Source organism: Schistocerca nitens, chromosome 7, assembly GCF_023898315.1.
Source record: "Schistocerca nitens isolate TAMUIC-IGC-003100 chromosome 7, iqSchNite1.1, whole genome shotgun sequence".
NCBI lineage: Eukaryota > Metazoa > Arthropoda > Insecta > Orthoptera > Acrididae > Schistocerca > Schistocerca nitens.
The window spans coordinates 272,929,738-272,946,899 of record NC_064620.1 but is presented as its reverse complement, the minus strand read 5'-3'; positions in this window follow the sequence as shown (position 1 = coordinate 272,946,899).

Here is a 17,162-nt window from a genome sequence, read left to right as displayed (position 1 = left end):
ACTCTGTTGACAATGAATTTCCTAGTCTGACAGCATTAACACAGTCCACATAACATTGTTTAACTGCTCTGATGCACTTGTCCACAAATTGTATTGTGGTCACTCCAAGTTAGTTCATTTTTTTTCGTTCTACATCATTTTGATAAAAAAAAAACGTTCAAACGATCTACAGAACAAATAACTAACAGAGTAATTTCCTGGCAGATTGAACCAATGCACTTGGCTGGGATACGAGGTCAGAACCCTGCCGTCCGCACTCTTACCCACTGATCTATCCAGGCAGTGCTGAAAACCCTCCTCACAGTTCTACCTCCGCTAATGCCAGTGGAAGGTAGGGGAGAGGTAATAACAGAAGGAATCGATAGAACGAGCAAAATTCCAGGTGTTCTGTTACAACGTGACAATGGATTGTATGCCCTCACAGGGCTCCGCTCGCGGGGCAGTTGCGACAGTGAACGACTTGAAGTTTGGCTTCCACATCCTCATTACTCACCCGACCTATCCTGAGCGATTTCCGTATGTTTTGATCACTTAAAGAAGACGTATTACCTGTCGGATCCTTTCTCCGAATCTTCGACCGACGTTTAACGATTTCCCTGGCTTTTCGGCAGCGCGAGTAGCTGGCATTGTCGAAGGATTACCCTCCGTTGCCGTTGGTGGACTGGAGGGTGAACCTTGGGCAATACCAGCTACTTGCACCGGCGCAAAATCGGGAAAACAGTTAAACGAACGTCGGCAGAAGATCTAAAGACAGCAATCAACAAGTGGTCACGAAAGCCTCAACAATTTTGCACTTATTATGGGCATTAGCTGTGTATTCGCTCTATGATGTTGATACACAGCCTATTCGAATATTGCACAGATAACATCGGCATTTATACATGTTATACATGTATGTACACTCTAATATAAGAAAGAATGGCACACCACGAGGGAGTTACGCAAATTGTTCACAAACTGATATTCACACAAGTATTGACGGAAAGTGCAAAACTTTAAACTTTCACGGCCGAAGGGTGAACGTGTACCGCGGCAGCACAGTTTCACTGCCCAGTTGACATGGGTAGTAACCGGCGGACATGTCAATATCAGGGCATTAAGCTGGATAGTAACTCCTCCCAGACAGGCTCGTGAAAACTACGGGCAGATATCAACATCTGAGCGAGGACGTGTAGTTGGGCTCAAAGAAACCGGCTGAAGTAATCGGCGAATCTTTCGGCATGAGAATAGGAGCGATGCCACTATTCAACGTTGTTGGCAGGAATGCTTGAACCACGGCCAAACACAGAGTGAAGAAGGAAGCGGTCGACCTAGAGAGAGGATCCAGCAATCGTCAGAGAGGCACTGAGAGCCCGGATTCATAATTATCATCGATCCGACATGCAACTGGTGCTTCAGTGACTATGCAGCCATACATAACTGTATTCAGTCACTTACGAAGACGGTACGTAACCTTTTTTGCTTCATGTTGCAACGTGAATTATTGTCACACTCATGGTGTACTGGTATTACTATTCTAACATTTGCTTTAATTCTCTTCCCATGGGATGGCTTCAGAATAGACGCAAGTCCGAAACTAGTCACCACCAACAACTAAAGCAGACTTCCTACGCAGCTTACAACGGAACGCCAACCATTTATTTCATTAAAGTTGCAGTCCTACTTCACCTCAGGAATATGTAAAGAGGCATTGTTCGTCAAAGAAGTTCCGTTTCGGTGAAGAGAAACGCCACTAAGTATACGAGTGGTTTCCACAGACACCCAAACGAACTTTTTTCCACCGGAGTCGAAGCATTTTGTAAGTGCTGGCGCACTTGCATTAAGCGTGTGTGAGATTACGTCACACGGCTTCGTGCTGTGTTTTTTAATACTACGGCTTTGCGTGTTCTTTCTAGTGGCAGTTATCTCGACCTGCATCGGAAGAGCAACTGACGGGCTGTCGCCGTTGACACTGTGCATGGCGTGAGGCAATGAGGCTGCTAAGCAAACAGGTGTTTGAGTGTTGTGGCGGCGCAAATCCACATTGCGCAAGCAGAGCAGCAGGCGGCTGGCGTCCGCTGGGTGAAGGACGTTGTGAGCAGCCCGTGCTCAGCCGTGAACTCTAAAAAGCTAAGCGACGGCGTCGCTGCTAGACATCTCAAATGAGCTCTGTGACTTGCTTAAAACTCGCCAGCGGGCGTTACGAAGTCATCTCGAACTCACCATTTCCGTACGTTCAGAGAGTAGAACTGCGACTCTATGCTTCTGCCCGTTTTAACGGAAAACTTGTCACCTGAGTCTGCTGACTGGTACACGACGAGTATAATGGCGTAGAGAGGAGAGAGAGTGCACAATTTCGCAGCTACAATGGTGGACTTGCTGCGTTGCCATTACGTACACACCGTTGTGCGTGACAATTATACACCAATACAATGACTTACCGGTAAGGAGTGAATATACCGGACAAACAAATTATTAAAATTACGTTAAAGCTGGGTGATTTATTCAAGAGAAAGAGCTTCACAAGTTGGGCAGTTAATAACGCGTTGGTCCACTTCTGGGCCTGCAAGCTGTTATTCTGCTTGACACTGATCGATGAGTTGTTGGAAGCCCGCCTGAGGACTGAGGTGTCAATTACTGTCCGATTGGCGCGTAATATCGTGAATATCCAGAGCTAGTTGGAGGGCCGTGTCCATAAGGTTCCAAACGATCTCAATTGCGAACAAATCCGGAGTCCTTTCTGGCCAAATTGGGTTTGACAAGCAGGAAGACAAACAGTAGAGCCTGCCGGGGTGGCCGAGCGGTTCTGGGCGCTACAGTCTGGAACTGCGCGACCGGTTACGGTCGCAGGTTCGAATCCTGCCTCGGGCATGGATGTGTGTGATGTCCTTAAGTCAGTTAGGTTTTAGTAGTTCTAAGTTTTAGGGGACTGATGACCTCAAAAGTTAAGTCCTATAGTGCTCAGAGCCATTTTGAACAAACAGTAGAAATCCTCATCGTAGTCATAGCGCTGTGCCAGGAAGTTTCATATCAGTGCACACTCCGCTGTAGAGTGAAAATTTCATTCTAGAAACATCCCCCAGGCTGTGGCTAAGCCACGTCTCCGCCACGTCTCCACAATGTCCTTTCTTTCAGGAGTGCTAGTTCTGCAAGGTTCGCAGGAGAGCTTCTGTAAAGTTTGGAAGGTAGGGGACGAGGTACTGGCAGAAGTAGAGCTGTGAGGACGGGCCGTGAGTCGTGCTTGGGTAGCTCAGTTGGTAGAGCAATTGCCCGCGAAAGGCAAAGGTTCCGAGTTCGAGTCTCGGTCCGGCACACAGTTTTGATCTGCCAGGAAGTTTCATCACTGAAGACAGTTCTAATCGAGGCAGTGAGATTCCAGGTCGAATGTGGCCCGATGCTCAGTGAAAATATCTATGGAGACGCTGCGGACAGTGGTGGGATACGGTCCGACAGCCAGGAGTCGTGGGCTTGGGCGCCATTTCTTTCCATAGCAGGACCCCTTTGGTTGTTATTCGCGGCAACTTCTAGCACAGTGGTTCGTCGACAATATTCTACGTCCCATTTTATTGCCCTTCAAAGCAAGCCGTCCTGGGCTTACATTTCAGCAGCATCATGACCCCCTCACAGAAGTTTGCCAAATCTGCCTTTGCCAGCAAGTTCGCCAGACATCCCAACTGAGAACGTTCGGAGCGTTATAGACAGGGTCCTCCAACCATCTCTGTATTTTGACAATTAAAGCATCAACTGAACAGAATTTGGCACGATATCCCTCAGGAGGACGTTCAACAATTCTGTCAATCAGTGTCAGGTTGAATAACTGTTTTCATAAGAGCCAGAGTCCGCCCCGATAGCTGAATGCTATGTCAACATGTATGTCGCCCCTAAACTGGTACACGTCGCCCAGATCCTCCCAATGCCGTTACTCCTTGGCCGCTGCATCCAATCAGCCTTTGGATATTTCGTGTCAGCAGGGGCACTTTTCAAAGTCCGCTACAACACTCTAACACTGCCTCCTGCAAAAGGTGGCCTCGGACTCGTCAACGTGCGGGCACGATCTTCTGCACTCTTTGTCCACACTCTGTTGCGGCACTGGCAGGGGCCGGTCCCGTCCTTAAAGCGCAGTCTCTTAGATATCCTCCGACCAGCTTCTCTCGATCCACCGATCAATGTGGCACCTATTTCTCCATTGTTGTACCACGTCGCCAATTGTTTCATAGAACTCAGCTACGTTCGGGTCGATCTTCCAGTCACCCGTCCTCCCCGTACTAAAGATTATTATCGTTTGTTTATGCTGTCCAACACTTGCGACCCCATGGTGCTACAGCATCCTAACATTGACTGGCGAACGGTTTGGGGGTGTGTGCATGCACCCTTTTTACCGTCGTCTATGTCTGCACTCTGGCACGTTTTAGTCTATGGAAAATTCCCGACTAATAGTCGACTTTATCGCATAGGACTGACTACCTCCCCACTCTGCCCTGACTGTCAGCTCGAAGACACCGACGAGCACCGTCTTACGTGCCCCCTGAAACAAAACGTATGGCTCCTCATCCAACGAATCGTGGGCTTTTACCTCCGTGCCCCGCCAACGACGGTAACCCCGGATTTCTTGTTGTTGCCCCAGACATTTCACTACCCTCTTGCTAAGCACCATACCCTAATCTGGTTTCGAGGACAGGCTTTAGAATACTTGTTTCAGAGTGGTCCGCATACAGTCCTTGACTTTTGGTACAAAGTTGTGACCGCGTATAGCACCCTCACCCGAAAACCATCTTACCGACAAACTTTTGCCGGTTATCTCCGCAGCGTCTTCCTTGACCCCCCTCAAAGTTGGCGTGTCCCATGCCTACCTGTCACATGATTTAACACCCTTATCCACGTTCTCATGCATCGACAAAAAAAAAATTAAAAAAATGAAGACAGAATATGTTATATTTTGTTGTATTTAATGTTTTTTTAATATTTTTTTGTTTAACTAAGCCATTTGCATATGTTTAAATGGTACCTTGAAGAACTCTTGCATAGTGAATATATATGTACTTTTAGTTTGTTCAATAAAGATTATTATTAAAAAAATGCTCAGCGTGACGGACTGCCGTTCTAAGGGGCCCGGGTTCGATTCCCGACTGGGTCGGGGATTTTCTGCGCTCAGGGACGGGGTGTTGTCTTGTCTTCATCATTTCATTCCCATCCGGCGCGCAGGTCGCCCAATGTGGCTTCGAATGTAATAAGACCTGCACTTGCCCCGAAGGGGCCTCCCGGCTAATGACAGCCAAATGCTCATTTCCATTTCCATAAGGGCCAGAGATGGATCAACGCATTACTGAGTTGCTCAACTTGTAAAGCTCTTGAATAAATAAGCCAATTTTTCTGAAACTGTACTTATTTGTTGTACGTGTACATCAGATCTACCACCTTTCGTGTCATTCCGATACTGTAATTCCTTTGTGGTGCGTCCTTTTTTTTTTTTTTTGTTTTAGAGTTTATGATGATGACGTAAAATTAATTCAATGGAAGACATATTTGTTGTAAAGGTTCCAAGAAAGCGCAACGCAACTGCAAAGAAAATCACAAACAAGATTCCAGTGCTACCAATTACAAATTATTGTTCTTGTTTTTGATGTCCTTTTAAAGCAGGTAAGCCAACATAGGTCAAATGAATTCAGAGATGCTCTGCAGGCATCGTCACACGCTAGCGTATCCAATGCCAAAATGTATCTGAGATGGTCGAGGAAAGCAAATGGGAATCACTGGATGAAAGTAAACACTGTCGGTTGGATTTAGAAAACCCGTATTCGTCGGAAACTATGCAACCGTTATGCTACCACCATCATTTATCTTGTTTACGGATAATGAGAGCAAGTTTAGGCGCTGCAGTCTGGAGCCGAGCGACCGCTACGGTCGCAGGTTCGAATCCTGCCTCGGGCATGGATGTGTGTGATGTCCTTAGGTTAGTTGGGTTGAAGAGGTTCTAAGTTCTACGCGACTGATGACCTTAGAAGTTAAGTCGCATAGTGCTCAGAGCCATTTGAACCATTTGAGAGGAAGTTTACGGTACGCACGAAGGCATAGATACAGTCGTTTATCCTTCGCTCAATGCGCGAATGAAATAGGAGAGAAAATAGATAACGTTGGTAAGGTTCACAACATTCACTGCGTTGGTAAGGAGAGAAAATAGATAAGGTTGGTAAGATGTACCCTCCGCCATACAATGAACACTGACTTTCGGAGTATTACGTCGGTCCAAATGTAGAAAAGCCTACACCTCTCGAACAGCATTAAGGCAGCCTGCCTGCTTATTCGACGGATGAATCACCACCAAGTTTGTCACGTACTGTCATTCTGTGAGAGACTGCAGGAAGCTTCGGAATTGGCGCACAGTACGGTTATCAGTAAGTGTGCTCCACCTCCCACTCTCTATCGCCTACTGTGCAAATACTGGTGATGAAAGTTTCCTCAGGGGATCCGCTACTTCCGCTTCGAGCTCCACCGCACCGTATACTACGTTAGCAATACCGGCTGTAAAAGCGGTTACATAGAATACTCTCTACATCCAACATACTTGTACAATGGCAGGTCAAGATGACTGAACGCGATGATTGGCGTGTTGCAAGTGAGGAGGATTATACCGGGAGTACAAGAACGACTTCACATTATTTCAAAGAGGAACGGTTCGAACTGCATTGTAGCCAATTATAAGAAAATGTATACACATAAAAAAGATAAGAAAATGCTTTTATTCCCGTCGTATACTATGGACTTTGCCGAGATGAGGTGGCTTGCGTGCCCCAACGATACAGACAGCTGTACCTCAGAGGTAACTACAACACATGCATATCTGTGGAGAAGCCAGACCAACCTGAAGTTCGTGAAGAGGGGGCAGCAGCCTTTTCAGCAGCTGCAGGAACAACGTTCTGGATTACTGACCCACCTGACCATGTAACACTGGCCAACACGGTCTTGCTGCGCTGGAACTGAAAACGGATGAAAACAAGGGGAAGTTACAGCCGTTATTTTCTTTAATGAATACACCTCCATTTGATGTATTTTTGTTTATTTAATTATGACCCAATCAAATGGCGGTGTGCTCATGTAAAAATTATTGTATGACTGCTGCTCAGCAACACCAAAAACTGGTTACAGCTGATGTTTTTCCCGAGTCTATGCAGTTCCATTGTATGGTTTGATTATGGTGGCATCCTTTTGCGTAAAATATTCCGGAGTTAAATCTGTCCCCCATTCCGATCTCCGGGGGCGGACTACTCACTAGGATGTCGTCATTAGGAAAAACAAACCAGGTATTCTACGGGTCGGAACATGAAAAATTTTTAGTTCCCTTAGTCGGGTAGATAGAGAATTTAAAAATGGTAATCGATGGTTTGAAGTTAGATATAGTGGGAATTAGTGAAGTGCGGTGCCAGGAGAAACAGGAGTGGAGGGATATAAATACAAAATCAAATAGTGGTAATATGAATAAGAAAACAGGGACGCGGGTAAGCTACTATAAGCAGCATAATGAACGCATTATCGTAGCCAAGATACACACGAAGCAAACATCCACCACAGTAGTAAAGTTGAAATTGAAACTGTCTCCACTGATAACGAAGAGATGAAAGAATGTATGACAAGATAAAAGAAATTATTCATGCAGTTAAGGGAGACAAAAATATAATTGTCGATGGGGACTGGAATTCGATAATATAGAAGGAACGGAAAAGTAGTTTCAGAATTTGACCTGGTGGAAAGGAATGAAAGGGGAAGCCGGCTAGTAGTATTTTCCACAGAATATAATTTAATCATTGGTAATACATAAGAAGGTTGTATACCTCGTTGTAGACCCGCAGATGCTGGAAGGTGTTAGACTGATATCCCGACCATAAGATTGATGGCCAGACAGAATTTCGAAACCAGATTTTAAATTGTGAGACATTCCCAGCAGCAGAAGTGGGCTCCGAAAGTCATTTATTGCTTGTGAACTGGAAATAAAAACTGAAGAAATTGGAAAAGCGTAGAAAATTAAAGAGATGCGATCTTGATAAACTGAAAGTGCCATTGTTTGTAGATGATTTCGAAGGGAGTATTAGACAACGATTCAGTGAAAAGCACAAAAGTAATACAATGGATGGATGTAAGAGATGAAATATTGAAGGCAGCAGAGGATCAAACAGGTAAAAAGACAAGACCTATTGGAAATGGATAACACAGGATATATTGAATTTGACTGACGAAAATAGGGATATAAAATGCAGCAAATGAAGCATGCGAAAGACAATACAGACGTCTAAAATTCGAATTGACAGACAGTGAAACCTGGAAAAGCACGAATAACCTGGTTAGAGGACAAATGCAAGGTTGCGGAAGCATGCATGTCAAGGAGAAAAGTAGATTCGCCTGTATGATTGTTAAACACATTTGGAGAAAGGAGAACTCTACGAATATCAAGAGCTCAGATAGAAACCAGTAGGGTATACTAATCAATGAAGGGCATGCTGAAAGGTGGAAATTTTAGTTAGGAAGGCCGAACAAGGGAAATGAACTCTTGCTGTTTACTGTAACTATAGGCAACGGTAAGTTAAAAAGTCACTTGTTTAAAAATTAAAAAATAGTAATTATTTTTCGGGATGTATCGATAATTTTTTGAGAAAAAATAGCTCTCGGTAATTGGCCACATCTTCTCAGCAGGTGGCCCTAGAGGAACGAAAAGGTTTTTTGTTTGCAGGTAATAATTTTTGCAATCATTTCTTCATAATGACAGGAGTAATTGTGTGCCTTGTTCCTGATACGAAAGAAACGAAATACGATCATCTTTGTTTGATACACTCAGACCATTGGAGTTCGACATACATGCAGTACAGACACTTATTCTGAAACGCTTCTCTGTAGATGGCGGAGCTCTCTTTTTTGCAAGGCTATCTGAAATTTTTCTGATGTATGGGACAGTAAACCAGTTTCTGTAAACAGCGATTGGTTACAGTTGATCAGCGCACAGAAGTGGTGAAATTTCACTCCCTTTTCTTTTTCGTAGAATTTTATGAAAGTCATTAGTAAAAGCGACAAGTTTGATTGTAATTCGGTTTGAAAGGCAGATTCGGGTAGTGGAACTGATATGAGGAGGGATAAAAGGTTGTATTTTTTGTGACTGTGAGCGCTGGGAGCTTGCGGGGATAACGGTATCGGTAACTTATTTTCTGTAAATGCTAAATAGCTTTATCTTAATGCTGATGTCTGTATAAAGCTCCAATAAGTTTACTGAAGAACTCCTCAGCTCCATCGTCAATTGTTTTGTAGATTGTTTTGACATGTTACTTGTCACCTGACAAAAGGCCTGAAGGCCGTTGCGTGGTGAAATATGTAATACTTCCAGAACATCAGGAAAGTGGTCTTTTACCTTCTGTTAGAAACAACTCTATGTTTCGTTCTACCATCAAGTTCTTGCTGGGCCACGCACTTCGTTCCGTCTCTTTCGAGTAGGAATTAAAAGTTATACTCTGTTCCTCGGGTGTCCAACATCTAACCGAGCAGCCGTTTTTCAGTGCAAAGCGTTTTCACTCACCATCTGTCTTCCATTCGTAAAAGTTATTCGTACCAATTGCTTATCAGTTATAAACAGTATCTTTAGTTCCTGCCCCACGTTTCCGTTACTTATTTCATCTCTGAGGGTATATCCAGCCGTTCTTCTTGGGAATTTCAGTCCGTTGTTTGAGCAGCTCTCTCCTCCTTTCCGTTTAGAAACCAATTCTTACAACTATGCCATAGCATGGAGACTGCCATAACTTAATAAAATTTCATGTATGTGTCCTTTCCTGCCTCGTTGCAAGCGTTCTGTTTGTAATGTTACTCATCAGTTTGAATTTATTTGATTAATTCTCAAAGACTCGTTTCGGACATAGGATATAAATTTACTAACTATAAATCTGCGAACCTACTCGATTATGTTACCGTCTGTTACAATCTTTTAACTAACGGACTATTTCTCCTTGAATGCCATTAAACTGAGTTGAGGTGATGATGCATGGTCAATTGCAGAGCAGTCTCGTTGTCTACTGGTGAAACCTAATCATCGGAAAATAAAATTGTATTCCAAATTCTAATTGTTTTGCCAACATCAAAACAGGAACTAAAAGAAATGTTCAGAGATGAACAGCGTCCTTGTCTGACAAGGTTTATGAAAGCATCCAGGGGCCTTCCTCCCTCATTATCAACACAGGTTCTAGCTCATCATTACTTCTATTGAGTGATGAGTGAGCACCTGTCATTCTTGTGTCTGGAAATTTGATTTAATGCTTTTGTGTAGAATTAAAACGTTTCTAAGATGAAATCTCGTGTCTGCTGGATTAACTGTTTTTTTCCGAAGCTGTGTACTTTTTTGAAACCATGTTCTCCTGCTAAAAATAGAATAGCTTGTGCTGTTTATGAAGTTTGAAATAATTTTGGCGTGATTTCATATGGTGCTATTGTTTCGCTTTCGCTCCCATAATTGCTACATTACCCTTCTTGAAAATCTATGTCTACATCTACATCCATACTCCGCAAGCCACCTGACGATGTGTGGCGGAGGGTACCTTGAGTACCTCTATCGGTTCTCCCTTCTATTCCAGTCTCGTATTGTTCGTGGAAAGAAGGATTGTCGGTATGCCTCTGTGTGGGCTCTAATCTCTCTGATTTTATCCTCGTGGTATCTTCACGAGATATACGTAGGAGGGAGCAATATACTGCTTGACTCCTCGGTGAAGGTATGTTCTCGAAACTTCAACAAAAGCCCGTACCGAGCTACTGAGCGTCTCTCTTGCAGAGTCTTCCACTGGAGTTTATCGATCATCCCCGTAACGCTTTCGCGATTACTAAACGATCCTGTAACGAAGCGCGCTGCTCTCCGTTACATCTTCTCTATCTCTTCTATCAACCCTATTTGGTACGGATCCCACACTGCTCAGCAGTATTCTAGCAGTGGGCGAAAAAGCGAAGTGTAACCTACTTCCGTTGTTTTCGGATTGCATTTCCTTAGGATTCTTCCAATGAATCTCAGTCTGGCATCTGCTTTACCGACGATCAACTTTATATGATCATTCCATTTTAAATCACTCCTAATGCGTACTCCCAGATAATTTATGGAATTAACTGCTTCCAGTTGCTGACCTGCTATATTATAGCTAAATGATAAGGGATCTTTCTTTCTATGTATTCGCAGCACATTACACTTGTCTACATTTAGATTCAATTGCCATTCCCTGCACCATGCGTCAATTCGCTGCAGATCCTCCTGCATTTCAGTACAATTTTCCATTGTTACAACCTCTCGATATACCACAGCATCATCCGCAAAAAGCCTCAGTGAAATTCCGATGTCATCCACAAGGTCATTGATGTATATTGTGAATAGCAACGGTCCTACGGCACTCCCCTGCGGGACACCTGAAATCACTCTTACTTCGGAAGATTTCTCTCCATTGAGAATGACATGCTGCGTTCTGTTATCTAGAAACTCTTCAATCCAGTCACACAATTGGTCTGATAGTCCATATGCTCTTACTTTGTTCATTAAACGACTGTGGGGAGCTGTACCGAACGCCTTGCGGAAGTCAAGAAACATGGCATCTACCTGGGAACTCGTGTCTATGGCCCTCTGAGTCTCGTGGACGAATAGCGCGAGCTGGGTTTCACACGATCGTCTTTTTCGAAACCCATGTTGATTCCTACAGAGTCGATTTCTAGTCTCCAGAAAAGTCATTATACTCGAACATAATACGTGTTTCAAAATTCTACAACTGGTAGACGTTAGAGATATAGGTCTATAGTTCTGCACGTCTGTTCGACGTCCCTTCTTGAAAACGTGGATGACCTGTGCCCTTTTCCAATCCTTTGGAACGCTACGCTCTTCTAGAGTCCTACGGTACACCGCTGCAAGAAGGGGGGCAAGTTCCTTCGCTTACTCTGTGTAAAATCGAACTGGTATCCCATCATGTCCAGCGGCCTTTCCTCTTTTGAGCGATTTTAATTGTTTCTCTATCCCTCTGTCGTCTATTTTGATATCTACCATTTTGTGATCTGTGCGACAATCTAGAGAAGGAACTACAGTGTAGCCTTCCTCTGTGAAACTGCTTTGGAAAAAGACATTTAGTATTTCGGCCTTTAGTCCGTCATCCTCCGTTTCAGCACCATTTTGGTCACAGAGTGTCTGGACATTTTCTTTTTGGTCCACCTACCGCTTTGACATAAGACCAAAATTTCTTAGGATTTTCTGCCAAGTCAGTACATAGAACTTTACTTTCGAATTCATTGAACGCCTCTCGCATAGCCCTCCTCACATTACATTTCGCTTCGCGTAATTTTTGTTTGTCTGCAAGGCTTCGGCTGTGTTTATGTTTGCTGTGAAGTTCCCTTTGCTTCCGCAGCAGTTTTCTAACTCGGTTGTTGTACCTCGGTGGCTCTTTTCCATCTCTTACGATCTTGCTTGGCACATACTCATCTAACACATATTGTACGATGGATATAATTGCTCTCACTTATTCTTCAGTGACTTTCCCCTACTCCATTTTATGTTAAGGATATTTAAATATCCGTTTTTTACTGCGTCTAAGTCATATTTAATGATACCCATGCTAAGCCTATCGCAGCCTGATCTTTCTACTTTTTGTGCACTTTAACGCGGCGTCGGCAGGTGTCTGCCCTCGAACTTATTGTCCCCGAGGTTCATCGCCGCCTTCACGAGGATTTATCATCAGTTCTTTGCAGTATTCCATCAATATGTTTTCATGTACTAAATTCATGTGCGCATCACCTCTTTCAGTCTCACTGAAGTCACTGTTTTATGTGCTTTAGCATATGTGTCATGTACGTCATATTCTATTCTGCTTACGTAACGGTCTCAGATTGTTGAAATTTCCTGGGTTTTCTCATGGGAGCCGACGTTTCGAAATACTTCTTATTACATTTTTTTCTGCCTCAGGTCACACAAATCGTGTCATAAGCGGTTCCGACTTCTTAGCAAGTATTCAGATCATCTGATAATGACTAGTTAAGAACTCTATACTGCTATTGGTACCACTTATGTGTCCTGAGGCTGAAAAACATTGTAAAAAACCGTTACCAAGACTGTCACTGCGTTTCCTTAACGCAGTCTGCCTAGTCTCAGTTAGTCATATATTCACTTGTGCATTCGGTTTTATCTGCCTCAGTGTTTATCGTTAAATACGTGACGTATGCTTGTTTCTTATCGCTTATCATAGTGATGACTTCCTCATTCCAAAGTGCGAGTCACTTTTTACTTACCCTTTTGTATCATAAGATTAAAACTTTTTAAAAATTTCCATTCTGTTTAAACACTGCTTACTACCGAACCGCCCTGTGGTCTACGTCCGTACCTAATTGTTGACAGTACAGATCCCATATGCTGCCCCTCTGCCTAAGGTGCGTCGTGAAAGTTGGTTTTATAACATTTGAAAAACATTAATATGGCTTAAGTGACTGTAGTATGAAGCCTAAGAATTTCTGAAACGAAATTACACGCATGCTTCAAAACTACACTAATGGCCATTAAAATTGCTACACCAAGAAGAAATGCAAATTATAATCTGATATTCATTGGACAGATATATTATACTAGAACTGAAATGTGATTACATTTTCACGCAATTTGGGTTCAAAGATCCTGAGAAATCAGTACCCAGAACAACCACCTCTGGCCGTAATAACGGTCCTGATACGCCTGGGCATTGATTCAAACAGAGCGTGGATGGCATGTACAGGTACAGCTGCCCATGCAGCTTCAACACCATACCACAGTTCATCAAGAGTAGTGACTGGCGTATTGTGACGAGCCAGTTGCTCGGCCACCATTGACCAGACGTTGTCAGTTGGTGAGAGATTTGGAGAATGTGCTGACCAGGTCAGCAGTCGAACATTTTCTGTATCCAGCTAGGCCCGTACAGGACCTGCAACATGCTGTCGTGCATTATCCTGCTGATACGTATGGTTTCGCAGGGACTGAATGAAGGGTAGAGCCACGGGTCGTAACACATCTGAAATGTAACGTCCGTGCCGTCAGTACGAACAAGAGGTGACCGAGACGTGTAACTAATGGCACCCCATACCATCACGCCGGGTGATACGCCAGTATGGCGATGACGAATACACGCTTCCAATGCGTTCACCACGATGTCACCAAGCACGGATGCGACCATCATGATGCTATAAAAAGAACCTGGATTCATCCGAAAAAATGACGTTTTGCCATTCGTCCACCCAGGTTCGTCGTTGAGTAAACCATCGCAGGTTCTCCTGTCTGTGTTGCAGCGTCAAGGGTAACCGCAGCCATGGTCTCCGAGCTCATAGTCCATACTACTGCAAATGTCGGCGAACTGTTGGTGCAGATGGTTGTTGTCTTGCAAACGTCGCCATCCGTTGACTCAGGGATCGAGATGTGGCTGCACGATCCGCTATGGCCATGAAGATAAGATGCCTGTCATCTCGACTGCTAGTGATACGAGGCCGTTGGGATCCAGCACGTCGTTCCGTATTACGCTCCTGATCCCACCGATTCCATATTCTGCTAACAGTCATTGGATCTCGACCAACGCGAGCAGCAATGTCGCGATACGATAAACCGCAATCGTGATAGGCTACAATCCGACCTTTATCAAAGTCGGAAACGTGATGGTACGCAATTCTCCTCATTACACGAGGCATCACAACAACGTTTCACCAGGCAACGCCGGTCAACTGCTGTTTGTGTATGAGAAATCGGTTGAAAACTTTCCTCATGTCAGCACGTTGTAGGTGTCGCCACCGGCGCCAACCTTGTGTGAATGCTCTGAAAAGCTAATCATTTGCATATCACAGCATCTTCTTCCTGTCGGTTATCCTTTCTCCCTTGCATTCTGAATCGCAAGCGTACTGCATAGATGTTGTGTACCAAATGATCAATTACTGCAGATATCACAATCCTTCACCAACTGTCAAAAGGAGGCTAGTATTTCGGATCATGGATTTACTTCAGACTTTGTTCACCTTTCATTAGCTCCATAAGATAACATAATGTGCAAGTAGTAAGGCGGACAGCTTGGACGATTTCGAGAAGATCGCGAGAGACGTTTCACGCGTCAATACTGTACTATCAGCTGGTAGTCAGCGTCGCAGTGCACAAATAGCACCAGCTAGCGGCGGTCATGTGGTTGTCGTTCACTCCCCGTAATCGATGGATCGCTGAATCGACCCCTGCCCATTTTTTTTAAATTTAGGTTTTTGAACACTGGTCATATTATTTCCCACTTATTACATTTGAAAAGTAATATCTTGAAAAGACAAGTGTTGTTGCGTGAACTTCTATTGAGTTTTCGCTGTTTATTAATTTTTATTTTTACAACAAATATTACGCGACCTTTATTTATACAGGAAAGTTAAAAACTTTATCAATCGCCTTCAAACTTGTTCATATTTGGTTTACGACGAACGAGAAATTTCTTCTTGCTAAGGTGTTACTAAAATATATTCTACAGTATGGCGCCAAATTTCGGTACCGATACTTACGAAAATGTTGCGTTACGCGCGGTTTGCATCCAAATTGCGGAGCTTTGTTTTTCCATAGGAACTCTGAAGATTCCTTTTGTATGCGGGAAAACTGCATTCGTCCGGTGTAGCAGATGACATTTTGATTTTTGTTTTCCGTGTCTGTTTGAAAAAATATCATCCTGCAGGTTGTAATGCCGAAAACACATCCGACTATTAATCGTACATTATCCTCATATTCCGGCATTTTAACTCATTGTTTTATTTAATAAAGTTTTTCCACTTTTATTTATCGGTGTTTGACTTGGTTTTCAAGCCTGTCCTTCGTCCTTGAAACCTGTATCTGGAGATCGAAGCGTCCAGGTGCCAAGCAATTCTTGGTACCTTACCCGACTGCAGATATAGGGGAAAACTTTATGCGTTTGACCGTGTAGTTTTCAGCAATTAAGAATATAATATTTGTTGTGATAGTAAAAATAAGCAAGCAACTAAGATCGGTAATTCAATAAAAATTCATGTAAATACGCATGTCTTTCCATCATACTACCTTTAAAATATAGTATGTATGAGATAATATGACTATTGTTGAAAAAATATTAATTAAAAAAAACATCAGCGTGACTCGATCCAGCGATTTCGGAGCTTCCAACTGTAACCACAGGACAGCCACCTAATCATGCTCAGGATCGCAACGCAACGATGCATAAAATTTCTCTTGTGATTTTCTCGAAATCGCCTAAGTTGTACGACATCCTACTGTCATATCATCTTGTCCTAATAGATTACTAAAAGTCTACAAGGTTTGAAGTAAATCCATGATTGTACGTGCAGGCCTCCTACTGAGAGTACATACACCTGTGCCGAGAGCTGCTTTGACGAGCAGAAGTGCGGGCCTGTAGTATGCCAGCGCAGGGGGGTTGTCTGAGCGTCGTGGCCCGTTTGAACGACACAGTGTGTTCCACTCGGTTCCTGTCTGCGCTCCTGGGTGCTCTTACGTGAGTAGCTGACGCTGTTGCGCCCAATTTTTTCATAATTTCTTCTTCATGGCCATTCTCATGCAATAAGTTATAGAAGTATGACGTGATCACCACTTGCATTTTGACAGCTTGCCGTAATGTCTACTTGCGGCATTTTCAAGTCTTAAAGTGCCTTTATTCGTGTTCAGACTTAACTTTTGATGTTCGCTGAGGTAGTCAGTTTTCGATGCACGTAGTATAGAATCGGCTTTCCATTAATCCCACCTCAATAGTGGGCACGTTGAGTACACCATAGTCTCGTTTATTTAAATGAGCACTGGATTTTCTAATGTGTATAGATTTCTTCAAACCAAATGGTTCAAATGGCTCTGAGCACTATGGGACTTAACATCTGAGGTCATCAGTCCCCTAGACTTAGAACTACTTAAACCTAAGTAACCTACGGACATCACACACATCCATGCCTGAGGCAGGACCGTAGCAGCAACGCGGTTCCCGACTGAAGCGCCTAGACCCGCTCGGCCACAGCGGCCGGCAATAGATTTCTTCTTTGTTCAATAACGTCTTATGTGATGGCCACGTATTCCACGTGGAGCGTGTAGGAATGATTATACTCTTCTTCTATATCCATGTTTATAATTAGTAATTAGACATTGAACCGAAGCTTTTATGATCTATGTACGTTCCCATATCGCTAATGAA